Source organism: Otolemur garnettii, unplaced genomic scaffold (genome assembly GCF_000181295.1).
Source record: "Otolemur garnettii isolate 467f Iridium unplaced genomic scaffold, OtoGar3 scaffold00020, whole genome shotgun sequence".
Classification (NCBI taxonomy): Eukaryota; Metazoa; Chordata; class Mammalia; order Primates; family Galagidae; genus Otolemur; species Otolemur garnettii.
Window position 1 is genome coordinate 3,008,571 of NW_003852415.1, and position 24,832 is coordinate 3,033,402.

The following is a 24,832-nucleotide window of genomic DNA, read 5'->3' on the forward strand; positions in this document are numbered from 1 at the left end:
ACGTAGGAAAAATGCCACATGGTAATTCAGAATCAGTGACCTAGAGAAAAACAAAAGGGGAAATTAATTTTTAATGGTACATTTAAAAATAAATCAGAGTCAGGACATTAGTCTTGGTTTTCCAAGGGAGGGGCTCTAGGAAATAAGCCTTTATGTGCCTGCCACCCTTTTGGAGATGTGGGCTTTGGGGAAGAGGCTGGGTGGTTGCAGGAGTTGTGATAAAATGGGAGAAGACATTAGGTCAATGTCGGAGGCCCCAGTCCCAGCTCAGGCCCTTTCCAGCTCAGTGAGATCCTGACATCACTGGAAATTTCCTCTTGGAGCTTACTGTACTTCCCTAACTCCTTTCATTTTAGAAACACTCCTCTATTTGACCAATAATTAAGACATATGAAAAGATCTGTTTCTTAAAAAAAAAAAAAAATGAAGAAACAACCTGGCCCACAAAACAGGAACCTTTTCATTCTATTGATTTGGAACAATCAATAAATATTCCATTTAGCCTGGGAGAGGAGGGGCAGAGGGGACTTTCGGGGAAAGCACTTCGAGGGAGGTGGCTGAGAGAGTTTTCATATGACACCCTGCTTTCTCAGATTACCCCAGCCCTCGCTCGGGTGGGGGGCTTTTAACTTTGTCCTGTATGTGCCATTCGTGTTCCGGATAATCAGATATTTTGCCAAATGGTTTTAAAAATAATCAAAATTCATTGAAAAAGTTTGTCTCCTTCCTTGGTCCTCTGCAGAATGCCTAGTGAGGTTTTTTTTGAGCAAAGATCTTCATAGCTCTAGCGGCCCAGTGGAAAGATGTGCCTGAGACAGAGATATTGGGGGAGTGTATGCACCAGGGGTGGGCCATGGGCTTGGCTGTGGACAAGTAGGACTCAGAAGGAGAGAAAATTCCAAGGCAGCAAACAGATAAGAGATAGGATGCTTTTGACCTGGCTGTGCAGCGCTCCTGCCTAGAACCCATCTTCCCAGGTACCTTAAGTGACTTCTTCAAAATGATTAAAATTCTTGTGGTTCCAAATTTAAAGGAATAGCAGCCATTTAGACCATAATTCGCTGCTTCAAAGTAAAGCCCAGCCCACACCCTACACACCTCCCTTCGGTGCTTCTCCCCTACCTACCAGCACTCGTCACGTCTCTGTCCAGCTTTCTCTGCAGTGAGACCCATGAAGTTCTGCCTAGAATTAGCCAAGACTAATACAGCTGCCCTGGCTCTTGACTGCATGTTACCCGCTGGAACCCCCACTCGGCTTGAATGCTCTGGTGTCCTTCAGAGACAATATAGTCCCCAGAAGGTGCGTGGACCCAAGAGAGGACTGCCAGTGGAGGGCCCAGAGAGCTGTGAGGACACATGTTGAGGATAGGCTGGCACCAGCCTATCCCTCCTTTTTGCCCTTGAAGTGATCTGCTCATTTCTAGGGGTAAATCAAACACCTTTTTGGCATGTGTGTGCTAGTGACCCTTCATTGGGCTTTGTCTCTGGAGAGTTTTACGTTTCTCAGTCCCAGCAGCCACAAATGTCCTGGGAACGGTCACAGACATCGTCATTCCTTAGAGGAGGCGCCCATAGGCTTTGGCAGCCCTGGTGTTTCTTGGTGTGGCAGGTTGGCCTGGGGTAGGATTACATCCGAGTTGTCCCATCCGTTGGTGTGGCCTCCCTGCACGGGGAGGTTGTGGTGTTTATAATTGCAAATGTAATTAGAAGACCAGCTCTGGGGGCCCTGGGATGCTCAACTTCCCTGCATATCATAGTGACCCCTGTGATGGCTGGCCCAGCAGATTAACCCTCACCAGACCAGCCCTCCTCCTGCCATTGGTGAGGCCACTGACCTTCCACGATAACGGCGGCGCTGTCCTGGGACCAGACACCTTCCAGTGGGATGGGGTTGGGGGATCAGGGCAGTGACTAGGAGAGATCAGTAGCTGGGGTTTTTTCTTCCCTAGGGCACTCAGCTGGTGACCCTCACCTCTTGTGACAGTGTGACCCTCCCTGTGTGGTGGACCGTGCTGGGGCATTTCTGCCTTTGCTTTCCTGACCACACTGAAAGGACATAATGGAAATATTCTGGCTGTGCACTGGTCAGTTTTGTGACTCTGGAGGGACTCATGGTGACTTCCATCTCGTGCTCCTGGGGCTCAGCGGTCAGTGGCTTGCCTTTGCCCATCACATCAGCTTCTTCCCAAAGCCAGCTTGTGAGAGTGACTGCTTACTGGCTCCTGGGCTCTGGGCAGGTGTCCCGCAGAGCTGGGCAGTTTGGGTCAGTCCCCTGGGAGATGTGTGGGGAGGCTGTCATAGGAGAAAATGAGCTCAATTCATTTCTGGGAACAGAGACCCCCAGACTAACCATCCAACAGAGAGACTCTGAAATACCAGATAAGCACGGTCTTCCCCCCTCCACTCTATGAGTGTACTTGTGTTTGCCTCTCTTGGGTGCCTTTCTCTGCTGACCAGGACTAAAGTCAGAAGGGATCTTAGCAGGATCTTTATTTATAAGTCACGGCTCAAGGGAGTGTCAAGCCCTTTCATGATACCATTAAAGTCCCTATCGGTAGAGGATGTTTCTGAACCCTGAACCATCAAAAGCCACATCTATCCCACCGTGGGAGAAGTGTGTGTGCGAGTGTGTGAGTGTGTTACAGTAAGTGTTCTTCTTTAAGATGGTTTGGCAGTGGGCAGGGGACTGTGCTCTTTGAACATAGTCCCTCTGCCTGCTGCACCCCTGGCCTGGGCTGAGGTCTGGCTGTGACCACATTCCAGAAGGGGCTGCCACACCTTGAGGGACTTGCTGCTGGTTGTGTCTGCAGCTCAGAGTATTTTGGTCCTTCTAAGGGCCTCTCTTCAGTTTTCTGGCTCAGGTAGGGGTGGCACAGACCTCAGAGAGAGAGAGAGAGAGAGAGAGAGAAGGAAGTCCAATCTTGCCTTTTCCCAGATAGCAGATGGTGACACTCAGAAGAGCATTTGGGCCATTCTGTTTCAGGTTCCCGAACTTCCCCTTCCCTCCTTGGAAATAGCCATTGACAAGCTGTGCCTTAAAGGGTCAACCGTTTTCTTAAATCAAGGAAAATCGTATCGGTTAATCTGCCCGTGGGACTTTCAATATGGAATTGGACAAGTTGGAAAAAAAATTATCGTCTAGGTGTCTCTCATTAGGAATTTTCTGAGCTTTAGTTACAAAAGTTTTCCTGGGGGGTTAGAGAGAGAATTTGTTTGTCTTCATTTTGCGGTGGCTTTGAACCTGAGACACATTTTGGTCTTAAAGAAGTTTTTTTTCTTTTCTTTTTGAATTTTTTAAATGTCTTTCCTTTGTTTCTTAGGACTTTAAAATATTCTATTCAGTATTGGCATTCAGCATCTCCAGATTGAACCTTTTCTGGAAATGGTTTTCTGGAAAATGTTATTTTACTTCTCAATGTCATTTCATTCAGAGGTCAAAAGGCAGTTTAAACAAACTCCGATAAGGTTTTGTTTTTATCTTCAGGTTTCAAATGTGATCGATTTTTATTTAAAACCATATCAGGGTCCTCTCCTGGCAATTACAGCTGCAGTCAAGCCTCATGCCTGACGGTCGGGGTTTACTCAAACCTCGAGTTTAAAATCAGAGAGGAGCTTAACAGGACCTTGGACTAATGTGAAGTGTCCAATTAGAGTCAAGACTTTCGATCTAGGTAAACTATGAGTTTCAAAATCCCCAAACACTAAGGGTTATTTTAACTTGGCTTTTTAATTTTCAATTGCTTGAATTACCTAGAATCCATAAATTAGTGGCAGGTTTCGTTTTATTCTTTTTGTTAATTCATTTAAAAATTTTTCTGGTATTTACTTCGATTTATGTTTTCGATATTTTCACCAGGCTTGTGCTTTAAACATGATACCTGCCAAAGGGCTTTGAGCATCACTGCTGTGTTCTTGTTCTCTGAAGGGCAAAGAACAAGGAAATAAAGTCATAAGAAAAGGCCGTGGAGGAGGCTGGAGTGGGTGAAGCAGGGTGAGGTTTTAGATGAGAGTTCTCTCGCGCGTCTTATAACTTTGCATTTTCCCTTGTCTTCACTTACTTTTCCCCCTCTATTTTCACTCCAACTTGCTGTAGTTTGCCCTTGTCCTTTTATCCCTCTTCAATTTTATGTTTTGAAGCAAGAAATATAGGTGTGCAGGTCTGTGTGAGTGTGTGTATGTGTGAGCGTGTGGGTGTGTTTGAGCTATCGAAGGTGCTGAGCACAATTACTGGGGCGAAGTCCCAAAGCAGAATGCCTGTCACTGGCCCCCCTGTTCTGGTTCAGCCATCAATACCTTTATCCACTGTCGCTGTCCTGCTCACATGTTTTGGTAGAAACGGCAAGGACGGTAAAGACCCGCTGTTTCCAGGCAAATTCCAGGTCGCCCGTGTCTGTTACCTGGGGAGCGAGGTGATGGGGGCTGGAGGTATGAGGGAGGGTCTCCAGAAGCACTCAACTTCATTCAAAACCAATTTTTAAATCTCTCCTCTCATCGCACTGTCTCTGTTTGGATTCTAGTTTGGGGTCTTGCTGATGCACAGTGAATGAACTGTTACATGCTTTCGTTTTTTGCCTTTCTAATCCATCAGCAGAAAACATTTCCCTTTGATGGGGAAACGACCCTTCAGCATACAGAGTGCAGCATTTATCCTTTTCCTTTTAGCCTCACTCTTTGTCATTTGTCTCTGGGGTGTGTTGACATTGTCTACCTAAGCAGTCAGGCTAACAAGCTTTGGCAGAAAGAACACTGCTTTTACAAAAATAATGGCAATAATGGGATGGTTATAATAATGTAACAGTAATTGCAGCTTGCACCTTTTTCTTTCCCCAAATCGCCAAGCCTGTCTCAGAACCATTTTTCTCATAGTAACTGGACGAGGGTGGCTGTGTCTTGCCCCTTAAACATAAATATCTTCACGTAAACGTAAACATGCGGAGGCTTCAGGTTTGCGTGTCTGAATTCATCCAGGAGCAAAACTGCCTGGTCTCTGAATGTGAACAGACCGGTGGAGGAGAATACGGTGCAAACCACATGGCTCCCCTGAGAAATGCTGGCTGTTCTGCCTTTGGATGAAGAAGGGAGACGTGTTCTTATAAAGGATGCTGTGTCAACTTGGACCCCACCGCAGCAGCCCCTGGGGCCTGTGCAATCTCTGCCTCTCAGTTGCTCCTTGTTCCTTGGTTCCTCTGGCTGTGTGCTCGGGAGAGGTGAGCAGACCAAAGGCACACAGAGGACAAGGAGGGTTATGACTTGGCACATACGAAGATCTGGGAAAAGAACTGTATGAAGAGAGAGGCAAAGTCACCTCTCCACCCTTGACTGCCTTCTTGGCCATTCGGCTTCTATGAGGCCGTTGTCCCTGCTCCTGGGTACCTCAGCCTGCACTCTGGAGGCAGAGATTAGAGAGAGGTCACCAGGGAGCTGACCCTTCCGAATTCCCATGACCGCTCTTATGACTCTTCATGCCGACTCCCAGACCCGAAGCCTGCTCACCTGCGGGCTGTGCTCATCTGTGCGTTACTTTGGAATCGGACAATGCCTTTGTTATTGCCTCTCTCCTTTCTTTTTTGTTTTTGTGTGGCTACCTTGGACATAGAAGGCAGCGCTGCTTTACCTAATACACTGGGATCCCATGACTGACTATTTTTTTTCCACCTTAATATTCTTACTCATGTTCTTACTCAATTTTTTTCCTCAGGAAAAAAAAAAAACCCCAAAGCTTTGGATTATTAATTGATTATTAACTAATTTAACACACAAAACATTCCACCCCCGAGGAATGCAAGCAAGACTTTGGCTGTGCTGCTCAGGTCGAGAGCTGCTTCCCTCCCTCAATCGGTGAGAAATTTTATAGCTTCAATTCCCTTGTTGGACCCTGAGTAAAAAATTAATTCATGAATAATAAAAACCAATCAGTCTTGTTGAGTTTAAGAAGGATTAGGAGAAAGGATGTTTTTTCTTACAGGGAACATTTGGAATCTGTGTCATTGTCCCTGAGTATTCGGGGATGGCTTGAGTGTGCCTTTATTCACGGGAAATGAACTGTTTATTAACCCAAGGTGTAACGCATCTTCCGTAATTGTAAGGCCACCTTACTGATGATGGCTATGGGGGTCCCACCCACTTCTCTCCCACAATCCCATACTCTAAGCCAGTGATATTTCACTAAAATTAAGATGGTTTACTGTAAGTGGCATTTAACAAAATAGCAACAGCCCTGATATTGCATAAAGAATAAACCCATTTGTTGATGGGAAGCAATTCTTCTTGGTCCGTGCCCTTTCTTTCCCAGGAAGTAATTGGCCAGAAACATACGTGCCTTTGTAAGAACTACAGAAATTAGATACGTAGGTTCTCCTTTTTCCACAAATAGTATCTACCTCAAAGGCTGTTGTGAAGAGTTAATGAGCTAATTCACAAGTGCCAGGCACACAGTAGGTGTGACTAAGTGTTCAGTGCCATTTATTACTCTGAATGTTATCTTTTAGAAGTTACTTTTTTATTCCATTGACATAACCTCACAATGATAGTCTGCCCCAGCAGTCAGATTGAGGGGCCTGAGCTGATTACTTTGTTTAATGCGATCAGTGTGGTTTGGGTTTCCATATGTAACACAGAGGGATTAGAGAAGGAATTATAATTTGGGGTGGGGATAATAAGTAAGAAATTTTCCTCTGAATGAATCCCTATATTCTCAGACTTATAGGCAGCATTGCCCAATAAAATATAGATACCCAATTAAATTTGAGTTTTCAATAAACAACAAAAAATTTTAATATAAGTAAATCCCATGCAATATTTGCTAAACTGGAAACTATGACTACTATGACTGTTTTTCTTAAATTGGCCTGATTAAGAAACACATTTCCCTTATTTTTCCTGCTTTTGACAAAGCCCCCCAAAATGTGTGTTGACTTTTTTCAAATTGTTTTTTAAATGACTATTTTTAGCTTTTTGCCAATATGAACTTGTTAGGCTGGCCATGTCCCTAGAAGTTAGTGGTTAGAAGTGATTGCTGTCATCCAGATATATTGATAGAACTGCAATTCAGTAAATAATCTGTGGGATGAGGTCTCCTAACGCGGAATCCAGGGCTATTGAATTTTGCCTTAGGGAGAAACAAGGGAAGCCAAGTTTTGGTGGAGAGAGAACCTGTCTGCATGACGTTTCCCGGGCAAACAGGTTGGCGGGCTGGACTGCTACAGAGCAGAGAGGACCTGCAACCCAAAGCTGAAAAAGAGCCAGCTGAGATGAACGCGGCTCGTCAGCTGGGTACCAGTGAACCCCAACTTCTCCTCACTCACCTCTTGGAGCAGCATCTTTGTACCGTCCTAGCAAACACAACCATTGTTTTAAGCGTGGTGCCCTCTCAGCACAGGGTATGGGGAATGGAAGAGCTCTAGAGCCCCCTACAGGCCCTCCCTGGCACTGCACCTATGGGTGACTCCTGCAACAGAGCGGTCCCATGGTGCGAAGGAGCGCAGAGCAGCCCAGGGGCTGAGCCTTCAGAAACGGGATCCTGGGAGGAGTGAGCTCAGGACTCTGCCTTCGGAAAGCAGCCTTTCTGAACCATGCTGCATGCAATTTAGCACTGCAACTGCCTTTCGTGGCACAAACGTATACACCTACTCACAAGACACTCACTGCCTCCGTGGCTTGTATGTCCAGACAGGGTGGAAAGTGCTCGGACCTCATTCAGTCTGAGGATTCCCTCCAGCTGCAGAGTATGCAGACCCAGGCAGCCTGCACTGTTTTCAAGCCTGATGCTGGCTTTCAGATCTCTTCTCCAAGCTGCCTAACTCCCTGGAGACCATTTTAGGATTTGCTATAAGGAAAGCACTTGGTGGGGATAGGAGAGCTAACAATAAACTTCAGGGCCAAAGGTGGGCGATTGCAATAATAGCAGTAATCATGGAAGTAATTGACATTTAGTGAGCATTTATTATGTCAGGCTTTGTCCTAAGGATATTTCCTGTATGAAATCATCACTTCCTCACAACAATCTCGGGAAGTAAGGTACTATTTCCATCCCCAGGTCACAGGTAAGGAAACTGAGGTACAGAGATGTTAAGTCACTTGCCCAAGGTCACACAGCTGACAAAGCTGGGATTTGCACAGAGACAGTCTGGCTGTGCGCCAGCACTCCCAGCCCCCACATTATATGGCATCTAGAATTTCAGCTTTCTAACCCTAGCCACAGAACACCCCTTCTTAGTTGTGTGGGTCCTACACATCAGTAAAGTTCAAGGCAGAAGTGGAAGAGGAAAATTGGGCCCCATGCCTCCAGCCTTGCTGTCAGCACAGGGGAGGGCTGTAGGAAGGAGCTTTCAGTCTTCCTGACCTCATTCTCCCAGGGCCCACGACCAGCCTCTGGAGGGCCTCCATTGTCCTGACCCCCTCCACTCTTTCCTCAAGGTCTGTCATAACTGATTTTGGAGCTGAAGCCCCTCCTCTCAGCCTGTGTATTCTCATCCCATACCCTCTTGTCATTGTCCCATCACCCTTTTTCCAGCCACTCCCACGTCGGAGTCTCAGCATCCTACTTGGACTCCTGTGGGCACCTCGCAGAAGCACACCCCAAACCTGCTTCTCCTCGTGTCTCCCACCTCTCTCCCTTCACACCAGGACCTCCGCCATGATATGGAGCATATCTTCAGTTCTTCCCTGCCTCCCTTCTCTGTCAAGTCCCCTCCTACATCTGAAAAACATGTCCACTTCAGATCTATTCCTTCCTATATTGTTTCCCCTCACACTAGTCTGCTTGGTGAACTTCTATTTATCCTTTAACCCCCTGCTCAGGTGTCCCTCTCCAGGTGAAGCCATCCTGCACCCCCTCCAGGGGAAATGAGTCTCTCTCTCCACGTGCTTGTTCTCTGTCTCGTGCCCTTTGCTGGATTGCAATGCTTGTCTTTTCCCACTGGATTGTGAGTTCAAGCTCATCTCTGTGCCTGCAACAGCACCTGGCACAGAAGAGGTGCCTAATACTTATTGTTTGTGCTAGCCTAGGGAGATTGGAAGGGGACAACAGGGACAGAAGAAGGAGGAAGAAGGAAAAGTATCCTGGAGAGTGCTGGTGCTGCAGCATCTGCTGCCTTTGTTGAGCCAGGGGCAGCTCTGGCTGGCTGGGGATGGTCATGCCCTCTGGGAGGCAGGAGAGAATTGGGGCCTGAAGGAAAAACTCTGGCCCCAGAGCCCATTTAAATTTTCAGTAGTTTTGAGAACTGATTATTAAACACAACCTTTATTAAAAATTAAATGATATAATACTTTAATTAAACACCTCTTACTAAAAGCAAAGGCAATAAATACTCAAAACCGGTCCCTTCTTAATAATTAACTACATTGTACTTTATGTTCTTGGGGTCTGTTTACATCTAATTCACATATGATGGTGTGCTGCTGCCTATTTCTTCCCAATTCCACCTTCAGCGATGACTTGCTGGTAGCTTGAAACTGGCCAGGATGGGAATATTTACACCATGGAAATTGGCAAATGCTGCAAATCTCTCCTCCTCCCCAGATAGTTGTTAAATGTTTATATTGCATCACTGCCTGGCTCCATCCTGCATGTCCTAGCTCTGTGATGCTGGATAAATTATTTAATCTCTCAAGGCCTCAGATCTTCTTCTGCCCTGATCTTCATTGGGTCACTAAACATAAAGTACTCATAGCAGAGACAAGTACACAGTAAGTGCTCAATAAATATTAGCTCATGTTAGTATTTCTTCTTACTCCTCTGGGCTTGTCTCTATCCAAATTCTTTTGGAACAGATGACTTCTCAGACAGAGGAATGTAAGTTTTATGCTGAAATTATAAGGTTAATTTCTTCTCCCTGCTGGACCCTTGCCTGAGAGGTCTAACTTGAGTAGCTAAGAATAGGAAGTAAAAAACACTAATTTTCTAAGGGGAAAGGCCCTGGTGGAGAGGTATGCTTGAGCCTCTGGGCCATGAGAGGATTGTGCCCCAGGCCCTGTGAGGAAATGAGCAGCGTCAACATGGTTGAACAGGTGAGGCAGACACAGGTGAGGTCAGGAGAGGAGGGGAGTGGATGCCAAGCACAGCTGAGCTGTGGTGTGGAGGGAGCTGTGTGTGTGGCTGCGGTGGGGTCCTGAGACCTTGTAGGAAGGCAGCTGCGCTCCTTGGGAAGGCTGGGCCATGTGGCCATGCCCACAAGAGCTCCTCTGACTTTGAGTAGAGGGAATATTCCCAGCCAGTCCCAAGTTGGAGCACACGCCATAAGCAGCTTGAGCTGGGTTGTTTTGGCTATTACGGTAAGTTGGTATGGCTACAAGAAAGTGAGAGGACTGGTCTGCAGATGCTAGGACAGTAGGGGCCCAGGTAGGGCTCTTCTAGACTCCTCTGTGGTAGGTTTCTTGGGTCCTAGTCAACACTGGCCCCTGGAGGGGCATTTGCACTGGTATTACCTAGAAACTGCTTCAGGCTCAAACCTTTGGCTTCAGGAGGACAAGCCAGTGACTCAAATGCACATGGTTCCCAGCCCAGCCCACGTCCAAGGGTAAGAGAACTATAAGCCCACAGGTGCCTGCTAATGGCTGCATCTGCACAACTTCATAAGCCAGAAAGTGCGTCTAATTGCTAAAATCTCATTTTGTTCTTTGAACCTCTAGCCTGCAGACAAATGCTCTTAGAGTGGCCTTGCCAAGGAGAAGGTGGGTTTGAAAATTATGCCTTTTCTTCCTACCTCTCTTGGGAGTCTTCCCTTTATCCTGAGCTCCTCAAGAGCCTGCCCGGGTCTGATTCATCTGTGAATCTGCAGCACAGGGTCTGTACTGAAGGAGCCTTCTGTAAATGTGGGATGAAAGCCTGGATACATTTTGAGAAAATTTGTGCATTGGGCTGAACTGCTGATGGGCCACCTGTTCAGTTGCACAGGTTGTTGACTGATGCACAGGTTGTTGACTGACCAGGAGTGCCTGGTTGAGAGAGTGAGTTAGGTTTGAACCTAGTTTTTAAATTTTTGATTATTATTATTACTTTTAGACAGGTTCTCTATTACCAAGGCTGGAGTATAGTGGCCCATTCATAGTTCACTATAACCTTGAATTCCTCAAGCAGTCCTTCCACCTCAGCCTCCTATATAGCTGGGACTATAGATGCATGCCACCATGGCCTGCTGTGTGGTTTATTTATTCATTTATTTATTGTTAGAGACAGGGCCTTTCTATGTTGCCCAGGCTGGTCTCAAACTCCTGGCCTCAGCAATTCCTCCTGCCTTAGCTCCCAAAGTGCTGAGATTATAGAGGCAAGCAACCAGGCCTGGCTGGAACCTAGTTTTTCAAGTTTTCAATGAGGCTCACTTAGCTAGAGAAGGGCAGTGCATACCCAAGGAGGTGAGGGCCCTAGCTCAGGACTGGTACCAGCCCCTTCACTAATCTGTGCTCAAGTCTTCTGAAGCCCTCTGTGTTTTTTTCGGCACCATCCCTGTAGCCTGACTTGAGAGTTCTTCTATGCCATTAACTGCAGCCTCTTAGCAGGTGTGTGTGGGGGGGCGGGGGGGGGGCAGTGATCCTGCTCTGGCTGCTGTAATCCAGGAGGCTATGGAAACAGACACTTACTGGGGCCCTGTATTTTAGACTCAGGGTGCTGGTGGTGTGTAAGCGTGGGCTACCCAGTGTGGCCCTGGCTGGCAGAAGCACATTGGAGAAAGAGTGTCACATGGTCCCTGGGCTCTAAGGGCCTCTGCGAGTAGATCTGGGGAGTGCTGGAATTCAGCAAGTTGGAGAAGGAAGCTGCTGTGTGAGCATTTGAAGTGTCTAATTATTATAGTAACACCTAGGTAAGGAGCCTTTGCCCCTCTCTATAGAGGTCCAGAGGAGGTCAGTGATGTATCCAGTGTGGCACAGTTGATCTACTGAAAGATCCAGGATGTAAATCCAGGTCAGTGTCCTGCAGCAGCTCAGAGGTCCAGGGGCCCAGAAAACCCACTGTTCCTATCATAGTCCTGACAGTTTTCCCAGCACACGAGCAAACCCCAAGCTGAATCAGTCACCCAACCCTGGGCTCAGGAAAGAGGATCACTACCCCTGAGAATGGCATATGGCTCAGGGCCTGGCAGGACCTGGTCCTAGGACAGCTGTGCAGAGGGTTGGGACATCTGGAAGGGCTGCTGGTGGTGCCCACCCATGCCTCCCCTTGCCTGGAAGGAACGAGGAAGAGGGAAGTACAGGCCCATCTCGCTGGCCCAGAGTCAGTGGCCCTGGTCAGCCCTTGACCTTGCCCAGATGAGCCGCTTGGGGGTGGTCTGTGTGTTTGAGCTGGAACACAGGGCCTATGGTCAGCACTATGGCGGGCCTCTGTGCAGGCCTATGGGGCAGGGAAGCACAAGGGGCCAGTTTCCTGTGTGTGGCCTGTGGGACACGGTGGAGAGGGAGGACTGCTTTGGTCTGTGAGGTGCTAAAGCCAATCTCTAACAGGCCTGGATTTGGGTTGTGGTTTTATTTCCCTGTGTACCCTGAGCTCACCCAGCCCCAGGCCTGCCTGGCAGGGTGGGCCTAGGAGGAGACCCCATAGACTTGACATGGGGCAACAGTTGGGAACTTGATAAGCCATCCTTAGAGACAGGAGCCCCTCAGTAAAAAGGCTCCCATGGCCTGGGGAAGTGCTCCCAAATTGTCTTGACCAGATGTCCACATGGGCGATCTTGGCCATGACCTTGCTTGCCACATATTTCTGCAGGCCTCATAGCCTCCTAAGTCTTCACTCTGTGCTAGCTGCTTTTTCAGGGTAATAATAGTGACAAAAACAGTTCCTAGCTCTGGCAATGGATTTCTTTTTTAGTTTATAAGTGTATTTATCTAAAAATTGTTGTATTTTATATGACAACACAACACTGCATAAGATGGCTTTATTGCAAATAAGCATGGTATTTGGGATCAGAGCAGTTTCCGAAAACAGGGGCTCCAGAAGAGGTCCCCTGGACGGTGCCCAAGATAAAGGTGTGGCCAGGTGTGGGCGGCTACAGGTGGGTGAGTCTAAGCAGGAGGCTGGTTCAGCAGAGGTGCCGTGTCCAACAGGTGCTGGTGAGACTTAAATGTGGGATGGGAGGACCTGGGGTCCCTGGGATGGCTCAGGCAAGGGGCTCCAGGGCCATGATCTTCTCATAGACCCCTTGGGTTCCACTTTACTCAGGGCGTCTAACTCCTGGTCACATGGATGAGGCCATGACAAGTAGACTTGGCCACTCCAGAGCAAACCAGTTTCTCACCATGCTGGGCTCTTTCCTTGCTCCCCATCAAGCTTTCTTTGTAACCCTGTATCTCTGCCTCTGTCATCCCAGGGCTGTTTCACGTACCTTTCTCAATCCTGGTGCTCAGGACAATAGCAATAGCTGCTCATTTCTGCAGAGTGCCTTGCAAAGTGAGTGCTGCCAGGGCTACTCAAACCGGCAGCCTCTTCTCTTTTTGAAGATTTACCCCATACACTGCGCATTCCCTGCACGGCTGGTATGAGGGACTTCTACTCCCAGAGTGAAAAGGCAGGGTGTGGGCCTGGGAGGGACCTGAGAGTCTCATCTGCTCTGGTGCCCTCATTTTATAGATGAAAAAACCGAGGGCCTTGGTCACTGTGCCCTCCTTGGGTGCAGAATTAAACCCAGATCTTGGCTTCTTAACCAAAGATGTCTTCCTTTCTTGGGATGTGAATTGTTTGCCCTCAGCTTCATCAAAAGCCTCTCTGACCTCGTGGTTCTGAGTGCTGGAACAGTGAGCTTCAGGCCAGGCAGTGCAGACGCCGGTGGATGTGCCGCTGTCACTCTGCATGCCCACCCCAGGCCAGGCAGGGCAAGGGGACCGCAAGAGCCAGACAGATAGTCAGAGGAGGCCTTGACGGACAGACTGGCACAGACAATTCATATTTAAGAAAACAAGAAGACCAAGAGAATTTTAATAAATGGAAATGGGTAGGAGGAAAGATGAGCTGGTGGTTCTGGGCATAGCAGCCTTCCCTGCCACCAGTCCCTCATGCTTCTCTCCCTGGACCATTTCGTTAGGTGATTCTCTGCTCTCGAGGACCTAGGTGGAGACACAGGAGGAGCTCCCAGCCCCTCTCCCAGTGGGCTTGTGGAGGAGGAGGTGGGGAGGTTAGAGCTATGTCAGAATAAAGACCATGTGCTCTGTCCACCTCACCTTGACCTTCCCAGTGGCTCACCCCAAGCTTCCAGAGAGCATCCGAGCTACTCCAGCCCATGTCCAAGGTCAATACCCCTAACAGGTCAGCTCAGGGCCTGGTAATATTACCAAGCATGTATACACCAGGAAGGCTATAGAAGGGTGCTATGGAGGAAGGAATTCCTTCCTACCACCCATGCTAGGAGAACAGCCAGGATTAGACAGCCCCTGGAGCAAGTGAGACCTCTGATGTCACACAGGTGTGAATTTAGTGGTGACTCTGACTCTCCCTTGCTGGCAGCCCTGGGCAAGTCCCTAATCCCTCTGTGCCACACTGAAGTCACAGGAGGATTAATAAAATAACACTTGTACATTGCTCACCCAGGAGTATTGTCAGGCCTCACTAGGCCTGATGTGCCCCAAGCACCGTGGCCTTTAAAAAGAAAAATGCAAATTCATTCCAAAGTATTACTAAATTATGAGTTTATTATGTACTACTCCTAACACTAAAGGTACCAAGATTATGGTACAGGAAAATCAAGAAATGCTGTAGTATTAAAAAGAGTCCCTCAGGGTCTTTTCATAGTTCACAAGTGATTGGGTTTTCACGTTCATGTGTAAGATGTGACTCCTTCGGTCCTCAAATATTGGCACATTATCACTCTGATGTAAAAGAAAAAAACAGGTCCTCATAGGTTCATATGGACTAAGATGGAAGTAAAAACAACATGGAGTTGAGTTAAAAAAAAATCAAACGAATGACTGAGCAGCACACATACAGGGTGGCCGTAAAGTTCATGTGCAAAATTATATAGTAAAATTATATTTATAGTTTTTAAAGATCCAAATGTGAGACATATGCTTTAGAAACTTCTGGAAGGAGACACAAAACACTATCCTTTGAGTACCTGTGGGATAGAAAATACTAGTATGTGGGGTGATTTTTGCTTTTCACTTTACTTTTTTCATTGCAGGTGAGTATATACTCTCAAGTGAAAATAATTTATAAGTTAAGGAAACAAGGTTTAAGCAAACAAATATATCTTTTAAAGAAAAACACGGAAAGAAAAGGGATCCTTATTATGCACATTTGGAACCTCCAGAAACTGGGCTCTGCCCTTGCTCTCTGTGCACCTGCTGCCCTCGGCCCCTGCAGTGCACGCCTCCCCCAGCCTCCCCCAGCCTCCCCCAGCCTCCCCCAGCCTCCCCCAGCCACACCTCCGCTTGCAGCAGGAGAAACCCAGGCTCGGCCTGAAGGCAAAGGCGCAGCCCCTGATATCAGCTCTGACAGTGGACACGGCAGCCTGGGCTGGAGTTGACCTCACCACCAGCTTCTCTCTCTACTTCACACCTGGTGGAGCAGGCTGAGGGAGTCGCTGAAGGATCGTGACTGGCCAAGTGGGCGGCTGCTCACCTGCCCGGGAAGCCATTAATCTTGTGTCTCTGCAGCCTCTCCTCCCACGCCAGCCGCCTGGGCACGGACTGGGAAGGACATGAAAGGGGCCCTGGGCTCCGCTCCATGGTGGACTATGACCCTGGAAAATACCATCTGGCTTTTCTGTGCGTCTTCTGACACCAATTCCCCAGGTTGGGACACATCAAAGAGAGTGTGCCTGGTGACATTTCTCATTGTTAATCCTTTGTCAGGGCCTTCAGATTCAAGGTCATGCATAGATTTGCACCTCCAGAGGCTGCCTGTGGGGCCTGGGGCTTTTTTGTCCTATAGATGCCTCAGGAGGGAGCTTGCAGAGGGTGACCCAGGACTGCCTACAGGCCAGGGCCCTACTAGCTACACCCAGCAGGCCAGTCCCACAGGGCCAGGCCAGGCAGCAGAACTTCCTAGCATTACCAGCTCTGAATTTCCTTCTTTGCACTCTAATGCTTCCCACACAAAGTGCCAGGTACCCCAGCCAGTGTGCTGGCAAATGTGTGAAGTATGACCTTGGCCCCAGGAATCTCAGCTTGGGTCACAGATCCATATTTTCTTTAAGAAGCTGGGTTTGCTGGCTTGAAGTAATTCCAAAATAGAATTTGTTGGGGTAAAATTTAGGCAAAAGTTGAGACAAAATAATTTGGGGCAAAAGAGCGGGCCCCTGATTAACCTGGATGCTTGGTACTCAAAAATGGACTGCCTACCACCGAGCAGAGAGCCGCTTGTTGCTGGAGGTGTGTGAATGTGGGGTGGACCTATCTGGAATGTTGCAGAAAACACAGCATCGGGCAGGGGCAGGGGATTGCACTCTCTGATCACATTTGCCCCCTTTAAATAAATCCCTTCATTTCCTATCGATGGGGAGTAGAGGGGGGGTGCGCATAGACCCTGGTTGGACATTTCGCTCTTCCACTTCTGGTCTTTCGGATGTGGAGCAGTGCCTTGGAGGAGGGCCGAGTAGGGAGGGGTCAGAGGAGGAGTCCAGGCACCACTACAGGCAGAGAAGGGGCATGAATGAGCATCACATTCAGTGTTTGCCATTCCAGATCCTGAGTACACACGCAATTGGAGTCTTGCAACAACACTGTAAGACAGAAGCTCTTCTCCCCATTTTACAGATGTTGAAACTGAGGCCCAGAGAAGCTGGGTGACTTGCCCGAGGTTGTTCAGCTGGTGCACAGTGGAGTTGAACTTAGGCCTTGGTCTGCCTAGCTCCTAAGTTCCAACTCACCCCTACTCTCTTGCATTTTATTCTGTTTGGCCCCTGCTGTTTTGCTTAAGTGGAATGAAGGAGGAAACAGAAGGATGCCGCTGCATACACAGGTTAGGGATTATCTTAAATCCTCAAATTCCAGACGGAGACACTGAGGCCCAGAGTATCTTGTTGAAGTCAGTAAGTCAGGACTGCTGAAGTAGCCACTAGGTCCATGTTCTCTGTCTGCAGCCTGACCTTCATTTGCAGATGGGTCCAAATAGCAGATGCTGGTGTCGGAAGGGAAGGTTCACAGTGGCTGTGTGAAAGGAGGAGACTGAGGCAGTTTGCTGGCTGACGGGCTGTGTTTTTGAATCAGTGCATGCATATCTTTATTTGAACAGATGCCATGCTATTGACAGTCCCACAGGAAGCTCCCCATGGTGGACTCCAAAGCCCCTCTGGTTGCTCCGTGATCTTAGACAAGTTACTCAGCCTCTGAGCCTCTGTGTTCTCATCTGCCTGATGGGGATAATGCTCACTGGGTAGGTGCCAGGCAGGGGGAAGTCAAGTAGCCAAAAAGGTGAGATTTGCTTCCCCAGGAAGCATGTTCCTTCTCGTTATGCCACCAGAGTCCACCTCGTCTCCTGAATATGCTCACAGATGGTGAATCCTCTCCCTTTGGGGTAGATTTAATTTTCAATGCAGTCAAGGTCATTTGGAGGCGAGTCTCAGGAATTAGCTGGGTGACAAAGCTGAGCAAAGCGATTTTTGATTACAAAGAAAGTAAGGATGTGACTCTATTTCTTAGATAATCTGGTCCAAAAGACAGTTCCCAAGAGGAGCTCCAAAAATGCTTTGACCAAAGACAGCATCACTGAGAACTGGGAAGAGACTCCCAAGGTGACCATGAGGAAGGGGACAGCATTCACTGGGGTGTATAAATATCGGTTGGTCATAATCGGTCTCCTGATTTCACAGTCACCCCCACTGCTCCTGGCCAGCTGCCGCTGCTTTGCAAGCAGATGTGGTGGGAGCTCAGGTAGGTATTCAGGGGACCTTGGATAACTGTGGCAGCGCAGGTCAGGCTCCATCCCTGCTCCTTGTGGAATAAGTAATGGCCCGGCAAAATGCCTGTAGCCTTCTCATCTTACCAACCAAGCCTGCAGATTACCCAGCAGAACCCACACTGCTTTGACCAGGAAGGCCAAATGGGCCAGCACTTGTGAGAGTCTAGCTGGGGCAGGAGGGAGGAAGGACACTCCCCACCCTGCTCCCTCCTGTCATCTACTCTGGGAATTAGCCTGGGGCAGCAGGAGCCGCATGGTACTGCCATCCCCTGGTACTTCCCTTCTGGGAAAACTTCTAGAAAAACCATTCTGGGAAAGGTAGAGATTTAGAATTTTTTTGTTTGTTTTTGTCTTTTTTGAGACAGCATCTCACTCTTTTGCCCTGGCTAGAGTGCCATGGCATCCGCCTAGCTCAGAGTCCTGGGTTCAAGCTCAGAGTAACCTCAAATTTCTGGGTTCAAGCGATTCTCCTGCTTCAGCCCCCAGAGTAGCTGGGACTACCGGTGCCCACCATGGTGCCTCACTAATTTTTCTATTTTTGGTAGAGATGGGGTCGTACTATTGCTCAGCTGGTCTCAAACTCCCTGAGTTCAAGTGATCCTCCTGCCTCAGCCTCCCAGAGTGCTAGGATTACAGGCATGAGCCACCATGCATGGCCGAGATTAAGCAATTTTGAAAAGAAAATAGCAAGCTAAGAACATAATTTGGGAAGAAAAACAGAGCATGGGGGCAGAGCACTCTGAGGAGTAGCAGGTGGACCTCACATGCCAACCTGCAGACTGCTGCAGGTTAGAATAAAATGAGGAAAGTGACAACAGCCCCGTAAGCCTTCTAGAAGAGCTCACTTCTAGAAGGATGCTATTGCATATGCAGCTTAGAGATTATCTTAAATCCTCATATTCCAGATGGAGACACTGAAGCCCAGAGTAGCTCAGATTCTGGGATATGAAAATGGCTTTTCTTTTATGAAATGATGGCTGTACTAGGTGCTTTCCCCTCTCCCCCATTAATGTCCGTACTTGACAAAACAGAGTCAATCTTGTATTGATTGGTCCCCAGTTTGGTGGCAGTAGAGGAGCAAGGCTTATCCTGTGAGGTTAGAAGACAGGAAACACTGGCTTAGAACCCAGACACTGGAAAGCAAGAGTCCTGGAACGGGGCCTCAGCTCCCTGTAGGGAACCTGGGAACAGAAAGTGAAGACGCTCCAGTTTATGTCCACTCTCCTCCAAGGGGCAGGCTCCTGCAGATGGGGCTCCACCAGCCCCGGAATTCTCCTCTTCTCATGGTGCCCTGCTCTTTGGGGCTGTTCAGCCGATTCTCAGTCCTAGAGATGTGATTCCTTGTCTGGCCTGGCTGACACCATTCTCACTCTCCCTGGACTGTGCTCTGAGCTCCGGCCTCCAGCAGGGAGTCCCCAGACCCACATATGAGAACAGCTCCTTTCAGCCCTTGCTGTCATTACAGCTCAGGTCCAGGCCACTGACTACCCCAGCATACCCCGATAGTCGCGTGGAGGACTAAGAGGAGAAAACGCACTAAACTCTGTCAAAGGAGAAGAGGAAAAAAGGAAGACCCCAAACAGACTGGGAATTGTCATTCATGAACGACAGGTGCCCTCTTTTTTTTTGAGACAGAGTCTCACTCTGTCAACCAGGCTAAAAGTACTGTGGTGTCAGCCCAGCTCACAGCAACTTCAAAGCTCAACTCCTGGGCTCAAGTAATCCTCCTGCCTCAGCCTACCAAGTAGCTGTGACTACAGATTCCTGCCACCACATCCAGCTAATTTTTCTATTTTTAGCAGAGATGGGGGTCTTGCCCCTGCTCAGGCTGGTCTTGAACTCCTGAGCTCAAATGATCCTCCTGCCTGAGCCTCCCAGACAGCTAGGATTATAGGTGTGAGCCACCATGCCTGCCAAGAGCACACCTTCTTAATTCCCACTGTGGTCTTTACAGCCTGAAAGAGAACATGATGAATGGAGACTGTGGTGATAGGTTACCACAGGGAGCACCCTGGTGGTTATACTACGGTAGCCCCATTTTCTGGGCAGTGGGTAAAGGGTTAACCCTCTGGGGGCAGAGGGTTAGAATGTAAGTGGCAACCCTCTTACATTCTAACCCTCAGTTGCAGCTTTCCTTGAAGCATTCGTGGGATTTCAGTCCTGCAAGATGCTCTTAAGGCAGTGGTTCTCAACCTTCCTAATGCCGCGACCCTTTAATACAGTTCCTCATGTTGTGGTGACCACCAACCATAAAATTATTTTCATTGCTACTTCATAACTGTAATTCTGCTACTGTTATGAATCGTAATGTAAATATCTGATATGCAGGATGTATTTAGGCGACCCCTGTGAAAGGGTCGTTCAACACCCAAAGGGGTCTCAGCACAGATTGAGAACCATTGTTTTAAGGGATAAAAGTTTCTGTAGAGTTCTCCAGAGAAACAGGATGGTAGTCATGGCCCACATAGTAACATTTTCATCAACGATGAACCTTATGTATGATGGTGGTCCCATAAGATTATAATAGAGCATTTTTACTGAACCTTTCTATATTTAGATAAACAAATACTTACCATTGTGCTACAGCTACCTACAATACAGTCACATGCTATACAGGCTTGTAAGGTAGGAGCACAGGCTACACCATGCAGTCTAGGCATGCACTAGTGTACCATCTGGGCTTGTGTAAATATACTCGGTGATGGGGCGGCACCTGTGGCTCAAGGAGTAGGGCACTGGCCCCATGTACCAGAGGTGACAGGTTCAAACCTGGTCCTGGCCAAAAACTGCAAAAAAAAAAAATACACTCAGTAATGTCTGCCCAACAATAGAATTGTCTAAGAATGCATTTCATCATTAAGCAATTCATGACACTCTGTGTGTATTCTTTATATATGTATGTAAAGTGATTTATCATAAGGAAGTGGCTCACCTGATTCTGGAAAACAATAGGTCCCAAAATACACGTGGAGGGTGAGTCTGGAAGCTAGAGCCCCAGGAGAGCTAACAGTGTAGTTTCAGTCTGAAGGCCATGAAACAGAGCCATGTTTCAGTTTGAGTCCAAAGGCAGGAGAAAGCGGATGTCCCAGCATGAAGGCTGCTGAGCAGGAAGGGTTTTCTTCTTCTCAGGGGAGGTCTGTTCTTTTGTTTTATTTAGGCCTTCAACTAATGGGATGATTAAAGAGAACAATCTGTTTTACTTAGTTTGCTGATTTAATGTTAATCTCATCTAAAACACCCTCACAGAAACAGGCAGACTGATGTTTGGCCAAATATCTGGTCTCACTATGTTGCCCAGGCTGGTCTCTAATTCCTCAGCTCAAGTGATCCTCCCACCTCAGCCTTCCAAGGAGCCGGGACTACAGGGCCATACCATTTCTGGCTCTGGGAAGTCTTAATTGAGCTGCATTCAGGGGGTGGTTAGCCAGTGCTGACTGAGTGCTAAGTGCTTTTGTGGGCATGATCTTTTCAACCTCTCTTTAAGTTAGGAACTGGGATTCATTTTACATGTAAAGAAATAGGAACAGAGAGTTTGCCATGACTTTTTAGCAAGTGGAAGTCAAGATTTGAATCCTGGCCTGCCTGACTCTAGAACCATGTCCTTAACCACTGCACCATCCTGCACATCTACGTCCCACTGTGTGGCTGGTAGACATTCAGGAGCAGACGAAACACAGGACTCACCAGGCATGTGCTTTGAAATTGAATGGTTGAACGGAAAGGGCTCCTTTTGATGGCAAAAAGGAAAAATGGAGAGATTAGGGAATGGGAGGGAACATAATGTTTTTAGGGAAGACAGACTGTCTGATGGTAAAATGTGGTCACATTGCTGGGGGAAAGGCAGAGAACATTAGGGTAGAAGGTCCCGGGTCATCGTCTGCTGTGCTGGCGACAGACAGCCCCTGCTCAACTCTGCATTTGTCTTGTTACAGGAGGGCCCACTGCCCTCAGAGGTGGTTCCTGAAAATGCAGAGAGGTGGAGGTGGCGACAGATATTGAGACTTGGCTAATTGGTCTAGTGATTGCTGTGATTTAGACCAAGCCTAGGTGCTCTCAGATATCTGGTGCGCTCTGTGTCTTGTTTTGCATTAGGGCATTCCATAAGGAAGAGTCGTGTGTGTGCGTGTGTGTACACACGCACACACACACCAATATATTCCTGTATCGCATGATACTTTTAAAGTACCTATATAATAATACTACATTATAGCTCTGTTAATTATCTGCCTCTCCCACTAGGATAAAAGTTCCCCGATGTCAGGAACCTTATTTCCCTTGCCAGAACAGTGTTGAGAATATTGAGGTTATCTAATGAGTATGGTAGAGAATGAATGGACAGACTACCAGGTGTGATCTTTAGTTGTTGTCCTAGAATTTACACCTTCACTGGAGCCAGCTGGAAACTGCAGCTAGCTGTGGCCGCCTCCCGCACCTCTTCTTCAGCTTGTCCCATCCCCCATTAATTTGCCTCCCTCACCCCTCACCATGTTTAGAATGATCTCTGGCAACAGCTCCAGCCCAGCCTCTTGACAATGTACTTCTTTTTCCCAGGAGCAGTGAAAGTCATTTGCAACCAAGTGTATGAGTTGGTGTGTTGGCCATGTGGTTCCCTAACCCAGAGATGATAAATGAGGTGTAATAATCAAGTGAATATTTTTTGTAGCCAGTAAACTATCCCTTCATGGCCATACCCTTACAGAGGAGAGCCCAGTAAGAGGGGAGCAGGGGCAGGGAGACCCCAGGAAGCCCCTTGGAAGGGGGCAGACCCAGCTGGCTGTCCATATTCTAGTTGCATTGTTTTCTAGAGCACTGCCCTGAGTTTTGGGTTCTGCCACTTATGTGTATTGATGTGGAAGGGAACTGTAGTCCTAAAAAGACCTCAGGAGCTGTTTCACAGTAGGAGGGAAGGGTTTTCCAGAATTGAAGAAGGCCCAGAACCCCATGTGTTTCCTTGTGAGGTCATTTGGGAGCTTTACCTTGGACACTTGAGTCCATGGACTTGATCAGAAGGGTGGGGTGAGGTGGCAGTGAGTGTCAACACGCAGATCCAGGAGGGAAATGGGCAAAGCTCCGGTTCTGCATGTGTCCTGTTCTAGCCAAACCACCCTTAGCATTTAGCCCCTTTCCCCTGCCAAGTTTCCTCTGCAGCCTCACTAAGTCACCAGGGAAACCTGGGGTCCTTGACAGGGACCTGCACCCAGACTTTCCCTCTCCTGTGCTCAAGCTCTGCCTTTTGGAGACCTACCTTCTTACTCCATCCTGTACCTGCAAGAGCAGCTACCCAAGAGCAGCTATCAGAGGGCAGGGCCCCTTCCCGCTGATGGATGGGGGAGCCCCTACCAGGCTGGCCCCACTCCTCTTGAATGTGCAGTTGAAGTGGGACCACCACGAAAACCACCCCTTGCTAGGTGGGTCTCTCAGTCTGTCCGCAGCTGCCCTGGACCTTAGGCTGCATGGCTCCTCCCTGCCCACGCTCCAAGAAGCCTGGCTCCCAGGTCCTGGGTTCTAAATCTGACTTGGAGCCACGTCCCCTGCTGTGCTCTGTGGCTTAGCATGCGGCCACACGTGCTCATAGCCAGAGCCACGAAGGTATTCACAAATCAGAATACCTCCAATAGAATGTTGTTGTAAAAGTTATTTGGGAGGATTCGATATTTGGCATTATCTGAATGCCAATAACTCATTGGCTGTATAATAGGCTATGATTTCTTGGAAAACCTCAAGCCAACCCAGAGATTCTAAGAAATGAAGTGTTTATGAACATACCATTCATGAAACAAGTGGACACATATGTACTTTGTAGATATTTAAAAGTTGAAGTTTTGATTTTACAGTTTTCCCTTGCATATTGGGGGATTAAAATATTTTTACATAGGGCAGTGCCTGTGGATCAAAGGGGTAGGGCGCCGGCCCCATATACTGGAGGTGACAGGTTCAAACCCAGCCCCTGGCCAAAGGAAAAAAAAAAATTTATATATATATATATGTGTGTGTGTGTGTGTGTGTGTGTGTGTATTTTAACCTATGAAGGTCTTCAAAAACATTCGTAGGCCAGAGGCTCTGTGCCTATAGGACTGGGTGGTCCAGGCCCTAGAACAGAGAAGAGGCAGAGCAGGCTAGGTGGTGGGGGGGAAAGGGGCGTTGGCTGCAGGTGCCTGGGGTCTCGGATGATGGGTGGGGCGGGGGCTAGGGGTCGGGGCTGGATTCTGGACTGCTCTGATATTTAGTGTACTTAATCTGTAAGAAGGCCTTCGGGCCTTGATCCTGTTGCCTGGGGTGCTCTTCTCTATCTTTCCACATACCCACCAGCTCCCTTCTTCTGTCTTCATTCAAGATGCATGTAAAGGTCACCTTGGTCTTTCTCTAATCTAAGATGCAGTGTTGAGAAATTGTTAATGCCATGTAGATAGATAAGCAGGCTGAGAGAGTAGGGGGTGTCCTCTGTTCTCATCTGTGTGGTCTGTCTTGATCTGCTTCCTGAGGGCAGGAATTGTGTTTTGTTCCCCCTGTGTCTGGTACCTAATAGTGCCAGACAAATAGGTAGTAGTAGGCACAGTGAATGAACAAAGGACCTTTGTCCTGTCTATCTCCAGGGGCTGCTGGAAGAATCAGGTGTCAAGCCATACACTCTTCAAAGGATAAACTAATATGCCGCTGGCTCTGGGTTAGGGGATGGGGGGAAAAACCCACATTCTCTTTGCAGAGGGCTTTCCAGGAGTCACTCCGTGGCTCCCAGAGCAGTGGCCTTCAACCTTCTGTGTGGGAGAACATATTACATTTGAAGCCTCACCCAGAGATTCTAATTCAGTGGGCTGGAGACAGAGCCCTTTGGGTGACAGAGATGCTGCTGGTCCTTAGCACTGAGAAGTAGTTGTAACTTTAAATTCATTTGCAGAGGAAGACACTGAGCTGGGATGCCGTGGGGCCTGGAGCCCATGGTTCCAGAGTTAGAGGTTGTGCCACTAAGTGTTTCAGGGCTAAGAGCAGAGCCACCAGGCTAAACCTCTTACC

General features: G+C 48.1%; 1 protein-coding gene and 1 pseudogene across 1 annotated transcript in view; both read left to right on the top strand.

Moving 5' to 3' along the window:
• ESRRB (estrogen related receptor beta) overlaps nt 1-24,832 on the top strand; it is a 105,576-nt gene that overhangs the window by 3,138 nt on the left and 77,606 nt on the right. The window lies entirely within an intron of this gene.
• Nucleotides 14,702-14,796, top strand: LOC111724242 (annotated as a pseudogene).